Here is a 13,286-nt window from a genome sequence, read left to right as displayed (position 1 = left end):
TTTTTTGGAGACAGAGTCTCCCTTTGTTGCCCTGGCTAGAGTGAGTGCCATGGCGTCAGCCTAGATCACAGCAACCTCAATCTCCTGGGCTCAAGCAATCCTGCTGCCTCAGCCTCCCAAGTAGCTGGGACTACAGGCATGCGCCACCATGCCCGGCTAATTTTTTTCTATATCTATTAGTTGGCCAATTAATTTCTTTCTATTTATAGTAGAGATGGGGTCTCGCTCTTGCTCAGGCTGGTTTCGAACTCCTGACCTCGAGCAATCCGCCCACCTCGGCCTCCCAGAGTGCTAGGATTACAGGTGTGAGCCAGCACGCCCGGCCAAGAGGCATTTTAAAAAAAAAAAAAATGACTCCGAAAAGAAAAGTAAAAGGAGGCCTGTCGAGCACGTCTGGGTGTGACTGTGCATCCCCCAACATCCGGTGCCACCACCAAAGATTCCTACGTGTAGCCCATAGAACGCCAAAATCAACGGGACGAGTTCTGGTCACAACTCCCTCAAAATGACATCCCGGCCTTCTTCTGCAACTCCCTCCCCTCTCAGACTCTCAAGGTTTCCTCCAGCGTGTCGGTTCCCACAGACCAGACCCTTGGTCTGAGACCCGACAGTCCAGGTGCCACGCCTGCTGCCGCGTGGCGGCGGTGCTGCGGCTTGGGGCAAGAGGAGGCCCCACGGAGCGGGCTGGGGCGCCAGGCACCGCGGCGGGCGCTGAGGGTGGGGGTGACACCCCCCCCCCCGACTGCCGCCGCGCTCTCCGAATGGGGACAGAACAAGAGGCAAAAAAAAAAAAAGCCTACGGCACCCGGTATTCCCAGGCGGTCTCCCATCCAAGTACTAACCAGGCCCGACCCTGCTTAGCTTCCGAGATCAGACGAGATCGGGCGCGTTCAGGGTGGTATGGCCGTAGACGGCGGAGGGCGCGCCTGCCCCGCTCAAGAAGCCGAGCCTCTCTGCGCTTCCCGCCGCCTCCTCCCGCCCCAGGCCCCGCGCCGGCGCTGACCCACTCGGGGCCGGGCCGGGCTTGTTGAGTTCGCTGGCCGGGTCCCGAGGTCTCCACGGGACTGGGGTGCGGGGCGTGGTGGGCTCGGCGGGGTGGGGGGCTGTCTTCACACACACACAACACACACACACACACACACACACTCACACACACACACACCAGATGCGCCTCCAGCCTCCACGGCTGGACCCGCCAAGGTGGAGACCTCCAGCCGCCCCCCTCTCCTGGCCTCGCCTCCCTCACCTACCCGCCCCCAACCCCAGTGCGCCGCTGCTGACTGCGCATGCGCGGGCGGTCGCCTTTGGCCCCAGGGGCCGCCCTCCAGCACAACCCCTTTCAGCTGCGCCCCCGCCCTGCGTGTGGGCTGCCGCCTATCCGCCCCGGACCAGGGCTGGGGCACAGCGCATAGGGGAGGGGAGCGAGTGTAGGGGCGTCTCTCGGGATGTGTGCCATGGGTGGGGTGTTTTGGGGGGCGCTGGAGAAATCAGTCCCCTCCATCTCCTACCTCTGGAAACCCCCCAAGCCGTTGCAGAACTGCCGGCACCGCTACCGTGGGGGCCGGGACCCTACTCTGTGTCCTCCTGTGGCCCAGTCCAAGGGGCCTGGGCCTGGCCGGGGCCGGATTGGACCCCAACCACCCTGGGGTGTGGACTTGCTAAAACTGGGCGATTAGAGATTTGGTTCCAGCTTCATTGAGGGTCATTTCACTAAGGAAGGCACCGTAAAGACGTTCCTAAGACGTTTGTGAGGGTGGCAACTGAAAGAGAATTTTAAAGCTGACAGAAGAGGCGAGGAAAGGCATAGGAGATTTCCACACCCAGCAAGGAAGCCTTTCCCGAAACGGAAGAAAGAAACGAGCAAACAGAGACACCGGTAGCCCGCCCGGATCAGAGTCTGCTCCTTAGGGCAAGTTCCCTGACCAGATTCACCCGTGGGTCGCGAGCTAGCGGCATTCAGAAGAGCCAGGCCCGCAGCCTACGCAGAAGACACCTGCGCTCGGGTGTCTGTGGCGGCACAATTCACAATTGCAAAGATGTGGAAGCGACCCGAGTGCCCATCGATCCACGAGTGGATTAATAAAATGTGGCGCGTGGACACCACGGAGTGCTATTCGGCTGTGAGAAACGGCGGTGAGAGGGCACCTCCCGTGTTCTCCTGGCCGGAGCTGGAACCCGTTCCAGTAAGCCAAGTATCCCAAGAATGGACCCAGGAGCACCACGTGCGCGTGCTCACCGGCAAATTGGTAGGAACCCATGGACACCTGAGTGGACGTAGAGGAATCACCTTCATCGGGTGGGGGTCGGGCGGGTGGGGGGAGGGGATGGGCATCCACACCCATTAGGAATGGGGTGGGTGCGCACCGACTGGGGGATGGGCGCACTTGAAGCTCTGACCAGAGGGGGGAGGCGGGGAGAGGGCAATGTACCTGACCTTAACATTGGGACCCCCACCATACGCTGCTAAAGCATGAGAGATAAATGAAGAAGACAACAGGGGGGAGGGGGGCACGGGCAATACATGGAACCCTAACACTTGTACTCCCATAATCTGCTTGAAAAGAGAGAGAAAAGAAAATGCAATAATCGAGGTAAGAGGCATGTTTTTTTTTTTTTTTTTTTTTTTGGAGACAGAGTCTCCCTTTGTTGCCCTGGCTAGAGTGAGTGCCATGGCGTCAGCCTAGATCACAGCAACCTCAATCTCCTGGGCTCAAGCAATCCTGCTGCCTCAGCCTCCCAAGTAGCTGGGACTACAGGCATGCGCCACCATGCCCGGCTAATTTTTTTCTATATCTATTAGTTGGCCAATTAATTTCTTTCTATTTATAGTAGAGATGGGGTCTCGCTCTTGCTCAGGCTGGTTTCGAACTCCTGACCTCGAGCAATCCGCCCACCTCGGCCTCCCAGAGTGCTAGGATTACAGGTGTGAGCCAGCACGCCCGGCCAAGAGGCATTTTAAAAAAAAAAAAAATGACTCCGAAAAGAAAAGTAAAAGGAGGCCTGTCGAGCACGTCTGGGTGTGACTGTGCATCCCCCAACATCCGGTGCCACCACCAAAGATTCCTACGTGTAGCCCATAGAACGCCAAAATCAACGGGACGAGTTCTGGTCACAACTCCCTCAAAATGACATCCCGGCCTTCTTCTGCAACTCCCTCCCCTCTCAGACTCTCAAGGTTTCCTCCAGCGTGTCGGTTCCCACAGACCAGACCCTTGGTCTGAGACCCGACAGTCCAGGTGCCACGCCTGCTGCCGCGTGGCGGCGGTGCTGCGGCTTGGGGCAAGAGGAGGCCCCACGGAGCGGGCTGGGGCGCCAGGCACCGCGGCGGGCGCTGAGGGTGGGGGTGACACCCCCCCCCCCGACTGCCGCCGCGCTCTCCGAATGGGGACAGAACAAGAGGCAAAAAAAAAAAAAGCCTACGGCACCCGGTATTCCCAGGCGGTCTCCCATCCAAGTACTAACCAGGCCCGACCCTGCTTAGCTTCCGAGATCAGACGAGATCGGGCGCGTTCAGGGTGGTATGGCCGTAGACGGCGGAGGGCGCGCCTGCCCCGCTCAAGAAGCCGAGCCTCTCTGCGCTTCCCGCCGCCTCCTCCCGCCCCAGGCCCCGCGCCGGCGCTGACCCACTCGGGGCCGGGCCGGGCTTGTTGAGTTCGCTGGCCGGGTCCCGAGGTCTCCACGGGACTGGGGTGCGGGGCGTGGTGGGCTCGGCGGGGTGGGGGGCTGTCTTCACACACACACAACACACACACACACACACACACACTCACACACACACACACCAGATGCGCCTCCAGCCTCCACGGCTGGACCCGCCAAGGTGGAGACCTCCAGCCGCCCCCCTCTCCTGGCCTCGCCTCCCTCACCTACCCGCCCCCAACCCCAGTGCGCCGCTGCTGACTGCGCATGCGCGGGCGGTCGCCTTTGGCCCCAGGGGCCGCCCTCCAGCACAACCCCTTTCAGCTGCGCCCCCGCCCTGCGTGTGGGCTGCCGCCTATCCGCCCCGGACCAGGGCTGGGGCACAGCGCATAGGGGAGGGGAGCGAGTGTAGGGGCGTCTCTCGGGATGTGTGCCATGGGTGGGGTGTTTTGGGGGGCGCTGGAGAAATCAGTCCCCTCCATCTCCTACCTCTGGAAACCCCCCAAGCCGTTGCAGAACTGCCGGCACCGCTACCGTGGGGGCCGGGACCCTACTCTGTGTCCTCCTGTGGCCCAGTCCAAGGGGCCTGGGCCTGGCCGGGGCCGGATTGGACCCCAACCACCCTGGGGTGTGGACTTGCTAAAACTGGGCGATTAGAGATTTGGTTCCAGCTTCATTGAGGGTCATTTCACTAAGGAAGGCACCGTAAAGACGTTCCTAAGACGTTTGTGAGGGTGGCAACTGAAAGAGAATTTTAAAGCTGACAGAAGAGGCGAGGAAAGGCATAGGAGATTTCCACACCCAGCAAGGAAGCCTTTCCCGAAACGGAAGAAAGAAACGAGCAAACAGAGACACCGGTAGCCCGCCCGGATCAGAGTCTGCTCCTTAGGGCAAGTTCCCTGACCAGATTCACCCGTGGGTCGCGAGCTAGCGGCATTCAGAAGAGCCAGGCCCGCAGCCTACGCAGAAGACACCTGCGCTCGGGTGTCTGTGGCGGCACAATTCACAATTGCAAAGATGTGGAAGCGACCCGAGTGCCCATCGATCCACGAGTGGATTAATAAAATGTGGCGCGTGGACACCACGGAGTGCTATTCGGCTGTGAGAAACGGCGGTGAGAGGGCACCTCCCGTGTTCTCCTGGCCGGAGCTGGAACCCGTTCCAGTAAGCCAAGTATCCCAAGAATGGACCCAGGAGCACCACGTGCGCGTGCTCACCGGCAAATTGGTAGGAACCCATGGACACCTGAGTGGACGTAGAGGAATCACCTTCATCGGGTGGGGGTCGGGCGGGTGGGGGGAGGGGATGGGCATCCACACCCATTAGGAATGGGGTGGGTGCGCACCGACTGGGGGATGGGCGCACTTGAAGCTCTGACCAGAGGGGGGAGGCGGGGAGAGGGCAATGTACCTGACCTTAACATTGGGACCCCCACCATACGCTGCTAAAGCATGAGAGATAAATGAAGAAGACAACAGGGGGGAGGGGGGCACGGGCAATACATGGAACCCTAACACTTGTACTCCCATAATCTGCTTGAAAAGAGAGAGAAAAGAAAATGCAATAATCGAGGTAAGAGGCATGTTTTTTTTTTTTTTTTTTTTTTTGGAGACAGAGTCTCCCTTTGTTGCCCTGGCTAGAGTGAGTGCCATGGCGTCAGCCTAGATCACAGCAACCTCAATCTCCTGGGCTCAAGCAATCCTGCTGCCTCAGCCTCCCAAGTAGCTGGGACTACAGGCATGCGCCACCATGCCCGGCTAATTTTTTTCTATATCTATTAGTTGGCCAATTAATTTCTTTCTATTTATAGTAGAGATGGGGTCTCGCTCTTGCTCAGGCTGGTTTCGAACTCCTGACCTCGAGCAATCCGCCCACCTCGGCCTCCCAGAGTGCTAGGATTACAGGTGTGAGCCAGCACGCCCGGCCAAGAGGCATTTAAAAAAAAAAAAAAATGACTCCGAAAAGAAAAGTAAAAGGAGGCCTGTCGAGCACGTCTGGGTGTGACTGTGCATCCCCCAACATCCGGTGCCACCACCAAAGATTCCTACGTGTAGCCCATAGAACGCCAAAATCAACGGGACGAGTTCTGGTCACAACTCCCTCAAAATGACATCCCGGCCTTCTTCTGCAACTCCCTCCCCTCTCAGACTCTCAAGGTTTCCTCCAGCGTGTCGGTTCCCACAGACCAGACCCTTGGTCTGAGACCCGACAGTCCAGGTGCCACGCCTGCTGCCGCGTGGCGGCGGTGCTGCGGCTTGGGGCAAGAGGAGGCCCCACGGAGCGGGCTGGGGCGCCAGGCACCGCGGCGGGCGCTGAGGGTGGGGGTGACACCCCCCCCCCCGACTGCCGCCGCGCTCTCCGAATGGGGACAGAACAAGAGGCAAAAAAAAAAAAAGCCTACGGCACCCGGTATTCCCAGGCGGTCTCCCATCCAAGTACTAACCAGGCCCGACCCTGCTTAGCTTCCGAGATCAGACGAGATCGGGCGCGTTCAGGGTGGTGTGGCCGTAGACAGCGGAGGGCGCCCCAGCCCCGCTCAAGAAGCCGAGCGTCTCTGCGCTTCCCCGCGCCTCCTCCCGCCCCAGGCCCCGCGCCGGCGCTGACCCACTCGGGGCCGGGCCGGGCTTGTTGAGTTCGCTGGCCGGGTCCCGAGGTCTCCACGGGACTGGGGTGCGGGGCGTGGTTGGCTCGGCGGGGTGGGGGGCTGTCTTCACACACACACAACACACACACACACACACACACACTCACACACACACACACCAGATGCGCCTCCAGCCTCCACGGCTGGACCCGCCAAGGTGGAGACCTCCAGCCGCCCCCCTCTCCTGGCCTCGCCTCCCTCACCTACCCGCCCCCAACCCCAGTGCGCCGCTGCTGACTGCGCATGCGCGGGCGGTCGCCTTTGGCCCCAGGGGCCGCCCTCCAGCACAACCCCTTTCAGCTGCGCCCCCGCCCTGCGTGTGGGCTGCCGCCTATCCGCCCCGGACCAGGGCTGGGGCACAGCGCATAGGGGAGGGGAGCGAGTGTAGGGGCGTCTCTCGGGATGTGTGCCATGGGTGGGGTGTTTTGGGGGGCGCTGGAGAAATCAGTCCCCTCCATCTCCTACCTCTGGAAACCCCCCAAGCCGTTGCAGAACTGCCGGCACCGCTACCGTGGGGGCCGGGACCCTACTCTGTGTCCTCCTGTGGCCCAGTCCAAGGGGCCTGGGCCTGGCCGGGGCCGGATTGGACCCCAACCACCCTGGGGTGTGGACTTGCTAAAACTGGGCGATTAGAGATTTGGTTCCAGCTTCATTGAGGGTCATTTCACTAAGGAAGGCACCGTAAAGACGTTCCTAAGACGTTTGTGAGGGTGGCAACTGAAAGAGAATTTTAAAGCTGACAGAAGAGGCGAGGAAAGGCATAGGAGATTTCCACACCCAGCAAGGAAGCCTTTCCCGAAACGGAAGAAAGAAACGAGCAAACAGAGACACCGGTAGCCCGCCCGGATCAGAGTCTGCTCCTTAGGGCAAGTTCCCTGACCAGATTCACCCGTGGGTCGCGAGCTAGCGGCATTCAGAAGAGCCAGGCCCGCAGCCTACGCAGAAGACACCTGCGCTCGGGTGTCTGTGGCGGCACAATTCACAATTGCAAAGATGTGGAAGCGACCCGAGTGCCCATCGATCCACGAGTGGATTAATAAAATGTGGCGCGTGGACACCACGGAGTGCTATTCGGCTGTGAGAAACGGCGGTGAGAGGGCACCTCCCGTGTTCTCCTGGCCGGAGCTGGAACCCGTTCCAGTAAGCCAAGTATCCCAAGAATGGACACAGGAGCACCACGTGCGCGTGCTCACCGGCAAATTGGTAGGAACCCATGGACACCTGAGTGGACGTAGAGGAATCACCTTCATCGGGTGGGGGTCGGGCGGGTGGGGGGAGGGGATGGGCATCCACACCCATTAGGAATGGGGTGGGTGCGCACCGACTGGGGGATGGGCGCACTTGAAGCTCTGACCAGAGGGGGGAGGCGGGGAGAGGGCAATGTACCTGACCTTAACATTGGGACCCCCACCATACGCTGCTAAAGCATGAGAGATAAATGAAGAAGACAACAGGGGGGAGGGGGGCACGGGCAATACATGGAACCCTAACACTTGTACTCCCATAATCTGCTTGAAAAGAGAGAGAAAAGAAAATGCAATAATCGAGGTAAGAGGCATGTTTTTTTTTTTTTTTTTTTTTTGGAGACAGAGTCTCCCTTTGTTGCCCTGGCTAGAGTGAGTGCCATGGCGTCAGCCTAGCTCACAGCAACCTCAATCTCCTGGGCTCAAGCAATCCTGCTGCCTCAGCCTCCCAAGTAGCTGGGACTACAGGCATGCGCCACCATGCCCGGCTAATTTTTTTCTATATCTATTAGTTGGCCAATTAATTTCTTTCTATTTATAGTAGAGATGGGGTCTCGCTCTTGCTCAGGCTGGTTTCGAACTCCTGACCTCGAGCAATCCGCCCACCTCGGCCTCCCAGAGTGCTAGGATTACAGGTGTGAGCCAGCACGCCCGGCCAAGAGGCATTTTAAAAAAAAAAAAAATGACTCCGAAAAGAAAAGTAAAAGGAGGCCTGTCGAGCACGTCTGGGTGTGACTGTGCATCCCCCAACATCCGGTGCCACCACCAAAGATTCCTACGTGTAGCCCATAGAACGCCAAAATCAACGGGACGAGTTCTGGTCACAACTCCCTCAAAATGACATCCCGGCCTTCTTCTGCAACTCCCTCCCCTCTCAGACTCTCAAGGTTTCCTCCAGCGTGTCGGTTCCCACAGACCAGACCCTTGGTCTGAGACCCGACAGTCCAGGTGCCACGCCTGCTGCCGCGTGGCGGCGGTGCTGCGGCTTGGGGCAAGAGGAGGCCCCACGGAGCGGGCTGGGGCGCCAGGCACCGCGGCGGGCGCTGAGGGTGGGGGTGACACCCCCCCCCCCCGACTGCCGCCGCGCTCTCCGAATGGGGACAGAACAAGAGGCAAAAAAAAAAAAAGCCTACGGCACCCGGTATTCCCAGGCGGTCTCCCATCCAAGTACTAACCAGGCCCGACCCTGCTTAGCTTCCGAGATCAGACGAGATCGGGCGCGTTCAGGGTGGTGTGGCCGTAGACAGCGGAGGGCGCCCCAGCCCCGCTCAAGAAGCCGAGCGTCTCTGCGCTTCCCCGCGCCTCCTCCCGCCCCAGGCCCCGCGCCGGCGCTGACCCACTCGGGGCCGGGCCGGGCTTGTTGAGTTCGCTGGCCGGGTCCCGAGGTCTCCACGGGACTGGGGTGCGGGGCGTGGTGGGCTCGGCGGGGTGGGGGGCTGTCTTCACACACACACAACACACACACACACACACACACTCACACACACACACACCAGATGCGCCTCCAGCCTCCACGGCTGGACCCGCCAAGGTGGAGACCTCCAGCCGCCCCCCTCTCCTGGCCTCGCCTCCCTCACCTACCCGCCCCCAACCCCAGTGCGCCGCTGCTGACTGCGCATGCGCGGGCGGTCGCCTTTGGCCCCAGGGGCCGCCCTCCAGCACAACCCCTTTCAGCTGCGCCCCCGCCCTGCGTGTGGGCTGCCGCCTATCCGCCCCGGACCAGGGCTGGGGCACAGCGCATAGGGGAGGGGAGCGAGTGTAGGGGCGTCTCTCGGGATGTGTGCCATGGGTGGGGTGTTTTGGGGGGCGCTGGAGAAATCAGTCCCCTCCATCTCCTACCTCTGGAAACCCCCCAAGCCGTTGCAGAACTGCCGGCACCGCTACCGTGGGGGCCGGGACCCTACTCTGTGTCCTCCTGTGGCCCAGTCCAAGGGGCCTGGGCCTGGCCGGGGCCGGATTGGACCCCAACCACCCTGGGGTGTGGACTTGCTAAAACTGGGCGATTAGAGATTTGGTTCCAGCTTCATTGAGGGTCATTTCACTAAGGAAGGCACCGTAAAGACGTTCCTAAGACGTTTGTGAGGGTGGCAACTGAAAGAGAATTTTAAAGCTGACAGAAGAGGCGAGGAAAGGCATAGGAGATTTCCACACCCAGCAAGGAAGCCTTTCCCGAAACGGAAGAAAGAAACGAGCAAACAGAGACACCGGTAGCCCGCCCGGATCAGAGTCTGCTCCTTAGGGCAAGTTCCCTGACCAGATTCACCCGTGGGTCGCGAGCTAGCGGCATTCAGAAGAGCCAGGCCCGCAGCCTACGCAGAAGACACCTGCGCTCGGGTGTCTGTGGCGGCACAATTCACAATTGCAAAGATGTGGAAGCGACCCGAGTGCCCATCGATCCACGAGTGGATTAATAAAATGTGGCGCGTGGACACCACGGAGTGCTATTCGGCTGTGAGAAACGGCGGTGAGAGGGCACCTCCCGTGTTCTCCTGGCCGGAGCTGGAACCCGTTCCAGTAAGCCAAGTATCCCAAGAATGGACACAGGAGCACCACGTGCGCGTGCTCACCGGCAAATTGGTAGGAACCCATGGACACCTGAGTGGACGTAGAGGAATCACCTTCATCGGGTGGGGGTCGGGCGGGTGGGGGGAGGGGATGGGCATCCACACCCATTAGGAATGGGGTGGGTGCGCACCGACTGGGGGATGGGCGCACTTGAAGCTCTGACCAGAGGGGGGAGGCGGGGAGAGGGCAATGTACCTGACCTTAACATTGGGACCCCCACCATACGCTGCTAAAGCATGAGAGATAAATGAAGAAGACAACAGGGGGGAGGGGGGCACGGGCAATACATGGAACCCTAACACTTGTACTCCCATAATCTGCTTGAAAAGAGAGAGAAAAGAAAATGCAATAATCGAGGTAAGAGGCATGTTTTTTTTTTTTTTTTTTTTTGGAGACAGAGTCTCCCTTTGTTGCCCTGGCTAGAGTGAGTGCCATGGCGTCAGCCTAGATCACAGCAACCTCAATCTCCTGGGCTCAAGCAATCCTGCTGCCTCAGCCTCCCAAGTAGCTGGGACTACAGGCATGCGCCACCATGCCCGGCTAATTTTTTTCTATATCTATTAGTTGGCCAATTAATTTCTTTCTATTTATAGTAGAGATGGGGTCTCGCTCTTGCTCAGGCTGGTTTCGAACTCCTGACCTCGAGCAATCCGCCCACCTCGGCCTCCCAGAGTGCTAGGATTACAGGTGTGAGCCAGCACGCCCGGCCAAGAGGCATTTTAAAAAAAAAAAAAATGACTCCGAAAAGAAAAGTAAAAGGAGGCCTGTCGAGCACGTCTGGGTGTGACTGTGCATCCCCCAACATCCGGTGCCACCACCAAAGATTCCTACGTGTAGCCCATAGAACGCCAAAATCAACGGGACGAGTTCTGGTCACAACTCCCTCAAAATGACATCCCGGCCTTCTTCTGCAACTCCCTCCCCTCTCAGACTCTCAAGGTTTCCTCCAGCGTGTCGGTTCCCACAGACCAGACCCTTGGTCTGAGACCCGACAGTCCAGGTGCCACGCCTGCTGCCGCGTGGCGGCGGTGCTGCGGCTTGGGGCAAGAGGAGGCCCCACGGAGCGGGCTGGGGCGCCAGGCACCGCGGCGGGCGCTGAGGGTGGGGGTGACACCCCCCCCCCCGACTGCCGCCGCGCTCTCCGAATGGGGACAGAACAAGAGGCAAAAAAAAAAAAAGCCTACGGCACCCGGTATTCCCAGGCGGTCTCCCATCCAAGTACTAACCAGGCCCGACCCTGCTTAGCTTCCGAGATCAGACGAGATCGGGCGCGTTCAGGGTGGTGTGGCCGTAGACAGCGGAGGGCGCCCCAGCCCCGCTCAAGAAGCCGAGCGTCTCTGCGCTTCCCCGCGCCTCCTCCCGCCCCAGGCCCCGCGCCGGCGCTGACCCACTCGGGGCCGGGCCGGGCTTGTTGAGTTCGCTGGCCGGGTCCCGAGGTCTCCACGGGACTGGGGTGCGGGGCGTGGTGGGCTCGGCGGGGTGGGGGGCTGTCTTCACACACACACAACACACACACACACACACACACACTCACACACACACACACCAGATGCGCCTCCAGCCTCCACGGCTGGACCCGCCAAGGTGGAGACCTCCAGCCGCCCCCCTCTCCTGGCCTCGCCTCCCTCACCTACCCGCCCCCAACCCCAGTGCACCGCTGCTGACTGCGCATGCGCGGGCGGTCGCCTTTGGCCCCAGGGGCCGCCCTCCAGCACAACCCCTTTCAGCTGCGCCCCCGCCCTGCGTGTGGGCTGCCGCCTATCCGCCCCGGACCAGGGCTGGGGCACAGCGCGTAGGGGAGGGGAGCGAGTGTAGGGGCGTCTCTCGGGATGTGTGCCATGGGTGGGGTGTTTTGGGGGGCGCTGGAGAAATCAGTCCCCTCCATCTCCTACCTCTGGAAACCCCCCAAGCCGTTGCAGAACTGCCGGCACCGCTACCGTGGGGGCCGGGACCCTACTCTGTGTCCTCCTGTGGCCCAGTCCAAGGGGCCTGGGCCTGGCCGGGGCCGGATTGGACCCCAACCACCCTGGGGTGTGGACTTGCTAAAACTGGGCGATTAGAGATTTGGTTCCAGCTTCATTGAGGGTCATTTCACTAAGGAAGGCACCGTAAAGACGTTCCTAAGACGTTTGTGAGGGTGGCAACTGAAAGAGAATTTTAAAGCTGACAGAAGAGGCGAGGAAAGGCATAGGAGATTTCCACACCCAGCAAGGAAGCCTTTCCCGAAACGGAAGAAAGAAACGAGCAAACAGAGACACCGGTAGCCCGCCCGGATCAGAGTCTGCTCCTTAGGGCAAGTTCCCTGACCAGATTCACCCGTGGGTCGCGAGCTAGCGGCATTCAGAAGAGCCAGGCCCGCAGCCTACGCAGAAGACACCTGCGCTCGGGTGTCTGTGGCGGCACAATTCACAATTGCAAAGATGTGGAAGCGACCCGAGTGCCCATCGATCCACGAGTGGATTAATAAAATGTGGCGCGTGGACACCACGGAGTGCTATTCGGCTGTGAGAAACGGCGGTGAGAGGGCACCTCCCGTGTTCTCCTGGCCGGAGCTGGAACCCGTTCCAGTAAGCCAAGTATCCCAAGAATGGACACAGGAGCACCACGTGCGCGTGCTCACCGGCAAATTGGTAGGAACCCATGGACACCTGAGTGGACGTAGAGGAATCACCTTCATCGGGTGGGGGTCGGGCGGGTGGGGGGAGGGGATGGGCATCCACACCCATTAGGAATGGGGTGGGTGCGCACCGACTGGGGGATGGGCGCACTTGAAGCTCTGACCAGAGGGGGGAGGCGGGGAGAGGGCAATGTACCTGACCTTAACATTGGGACCCCCACCATACGCTGCTAAAGCATGAGAGATAAATGAAGAAGACAACAGGGGGGAGGGGGGCACGGGCAATACATGGAACCCTAACACTTGTACTCCCATAATCTGCTTGAAAAGAGAGAGAAAAGAAAATGCAATAATCGAGGTAAGAGGCATGTTTTTTTTTTTTTTTTTTTTTTTGGAGACAGAGTCTCCCTTTGTTGCCCTGGCTAGAGTGAGTGCCATGGCGTCAGCCTAGCTCACAGCAACCTCAATCTCCTGGGCTCAAGCAATCCTGCTGCCTCAGCCTCCCAAGTAGCTGGGACTACAGGCATGCGCCACCATGCCCGGCTAATTTTTTTCTATATCTATTAGTTGGCCAATT

The 13,286-nt window shown here is 59.9% G+C and overlaps 5 non-coding genes across 5 annotated transcripts; all 5 read right to left on the bottom strand.

Annotated features, from left to right (window-relative positions):
- Positions 1-793: 793 nt before the first annotated feature.
- Positions 794-912, bottom strand: LOC142868281 (5S ribosomal RNA). The gene has a single exon (XR_012917366.1). It is a non-coding gene; the product is annotated as a 5S ribosomal RNA (ribosomal RNA).
- Positions 913-3,413: 2,501 nt separating this feature from the next.
- Positions 3,414-3,532, bottom strand: LOC142868270 (5S ribosomal RNA). Its single transcript, XR_012917355.1, has one exon. It is a non-coding gene; the product is annotated as a 5S ribosomal RNA (ribosomal RNA).
- Positions 3,533-6,033: 2,501 nt separating this feature from the next.
- Positions 6,034-6,152, bottom strand: LOC142868217 (5S ribosomal RNA). Its single transcript, XR_012917302.1, has one exon. It is a non-coding gene; the product is annotated as a 5S ribosomal RNA (ribosomal RNA).
- Positions 6,153-8,653: 2,501 nt separating this feature from the next.
- Positions 8,654-8,772, bottom strand: LOC142868216 (5S ribosomal RNA). The gene has a single exon (XR_012917301.1). It is a non-coding gene; the product is annotated as a 5S ribosomal RNA (ribosomal RNA).
- A 2,497-nt stretch (positions 8,773-11,269) lies between these two features.
- On the bottom strand, positions 11,270-11,388 carry LOC142868215 (5S ribosomal RNA). Its single transcript, XR_012917300.1, has one exon. It is a non-coding gene; the product is annotated as a 5S ribosomal RNA (ribosomal RNA).
- Between the last annotated feature and the right edge of the window lie 1,898 nt (positions 11,389-13,286).

Source organism: Microcebus murinus, unplaced genomic scaffold, assembly GCF_040939455.1.
Source record: "Microcebus murinus isolate Inina unplaced genomic scaffold, M.murinus_Inina_mat1.0 scaf028_hap2_Mmur4.0, whole genome shotgun sequence".
Classification (NCBI taxonomy): Eukaryota; Metazoa; Chordata; class Mammalia; order Primates; family Cheirogaleidae; genus Microcebus; species Microcebus murinus.
The sequence above is the reverse complement of the archived record's forward strand: the minus strand, read 5'-3'. Positions and strand labels throughout refer to the sequence as shown.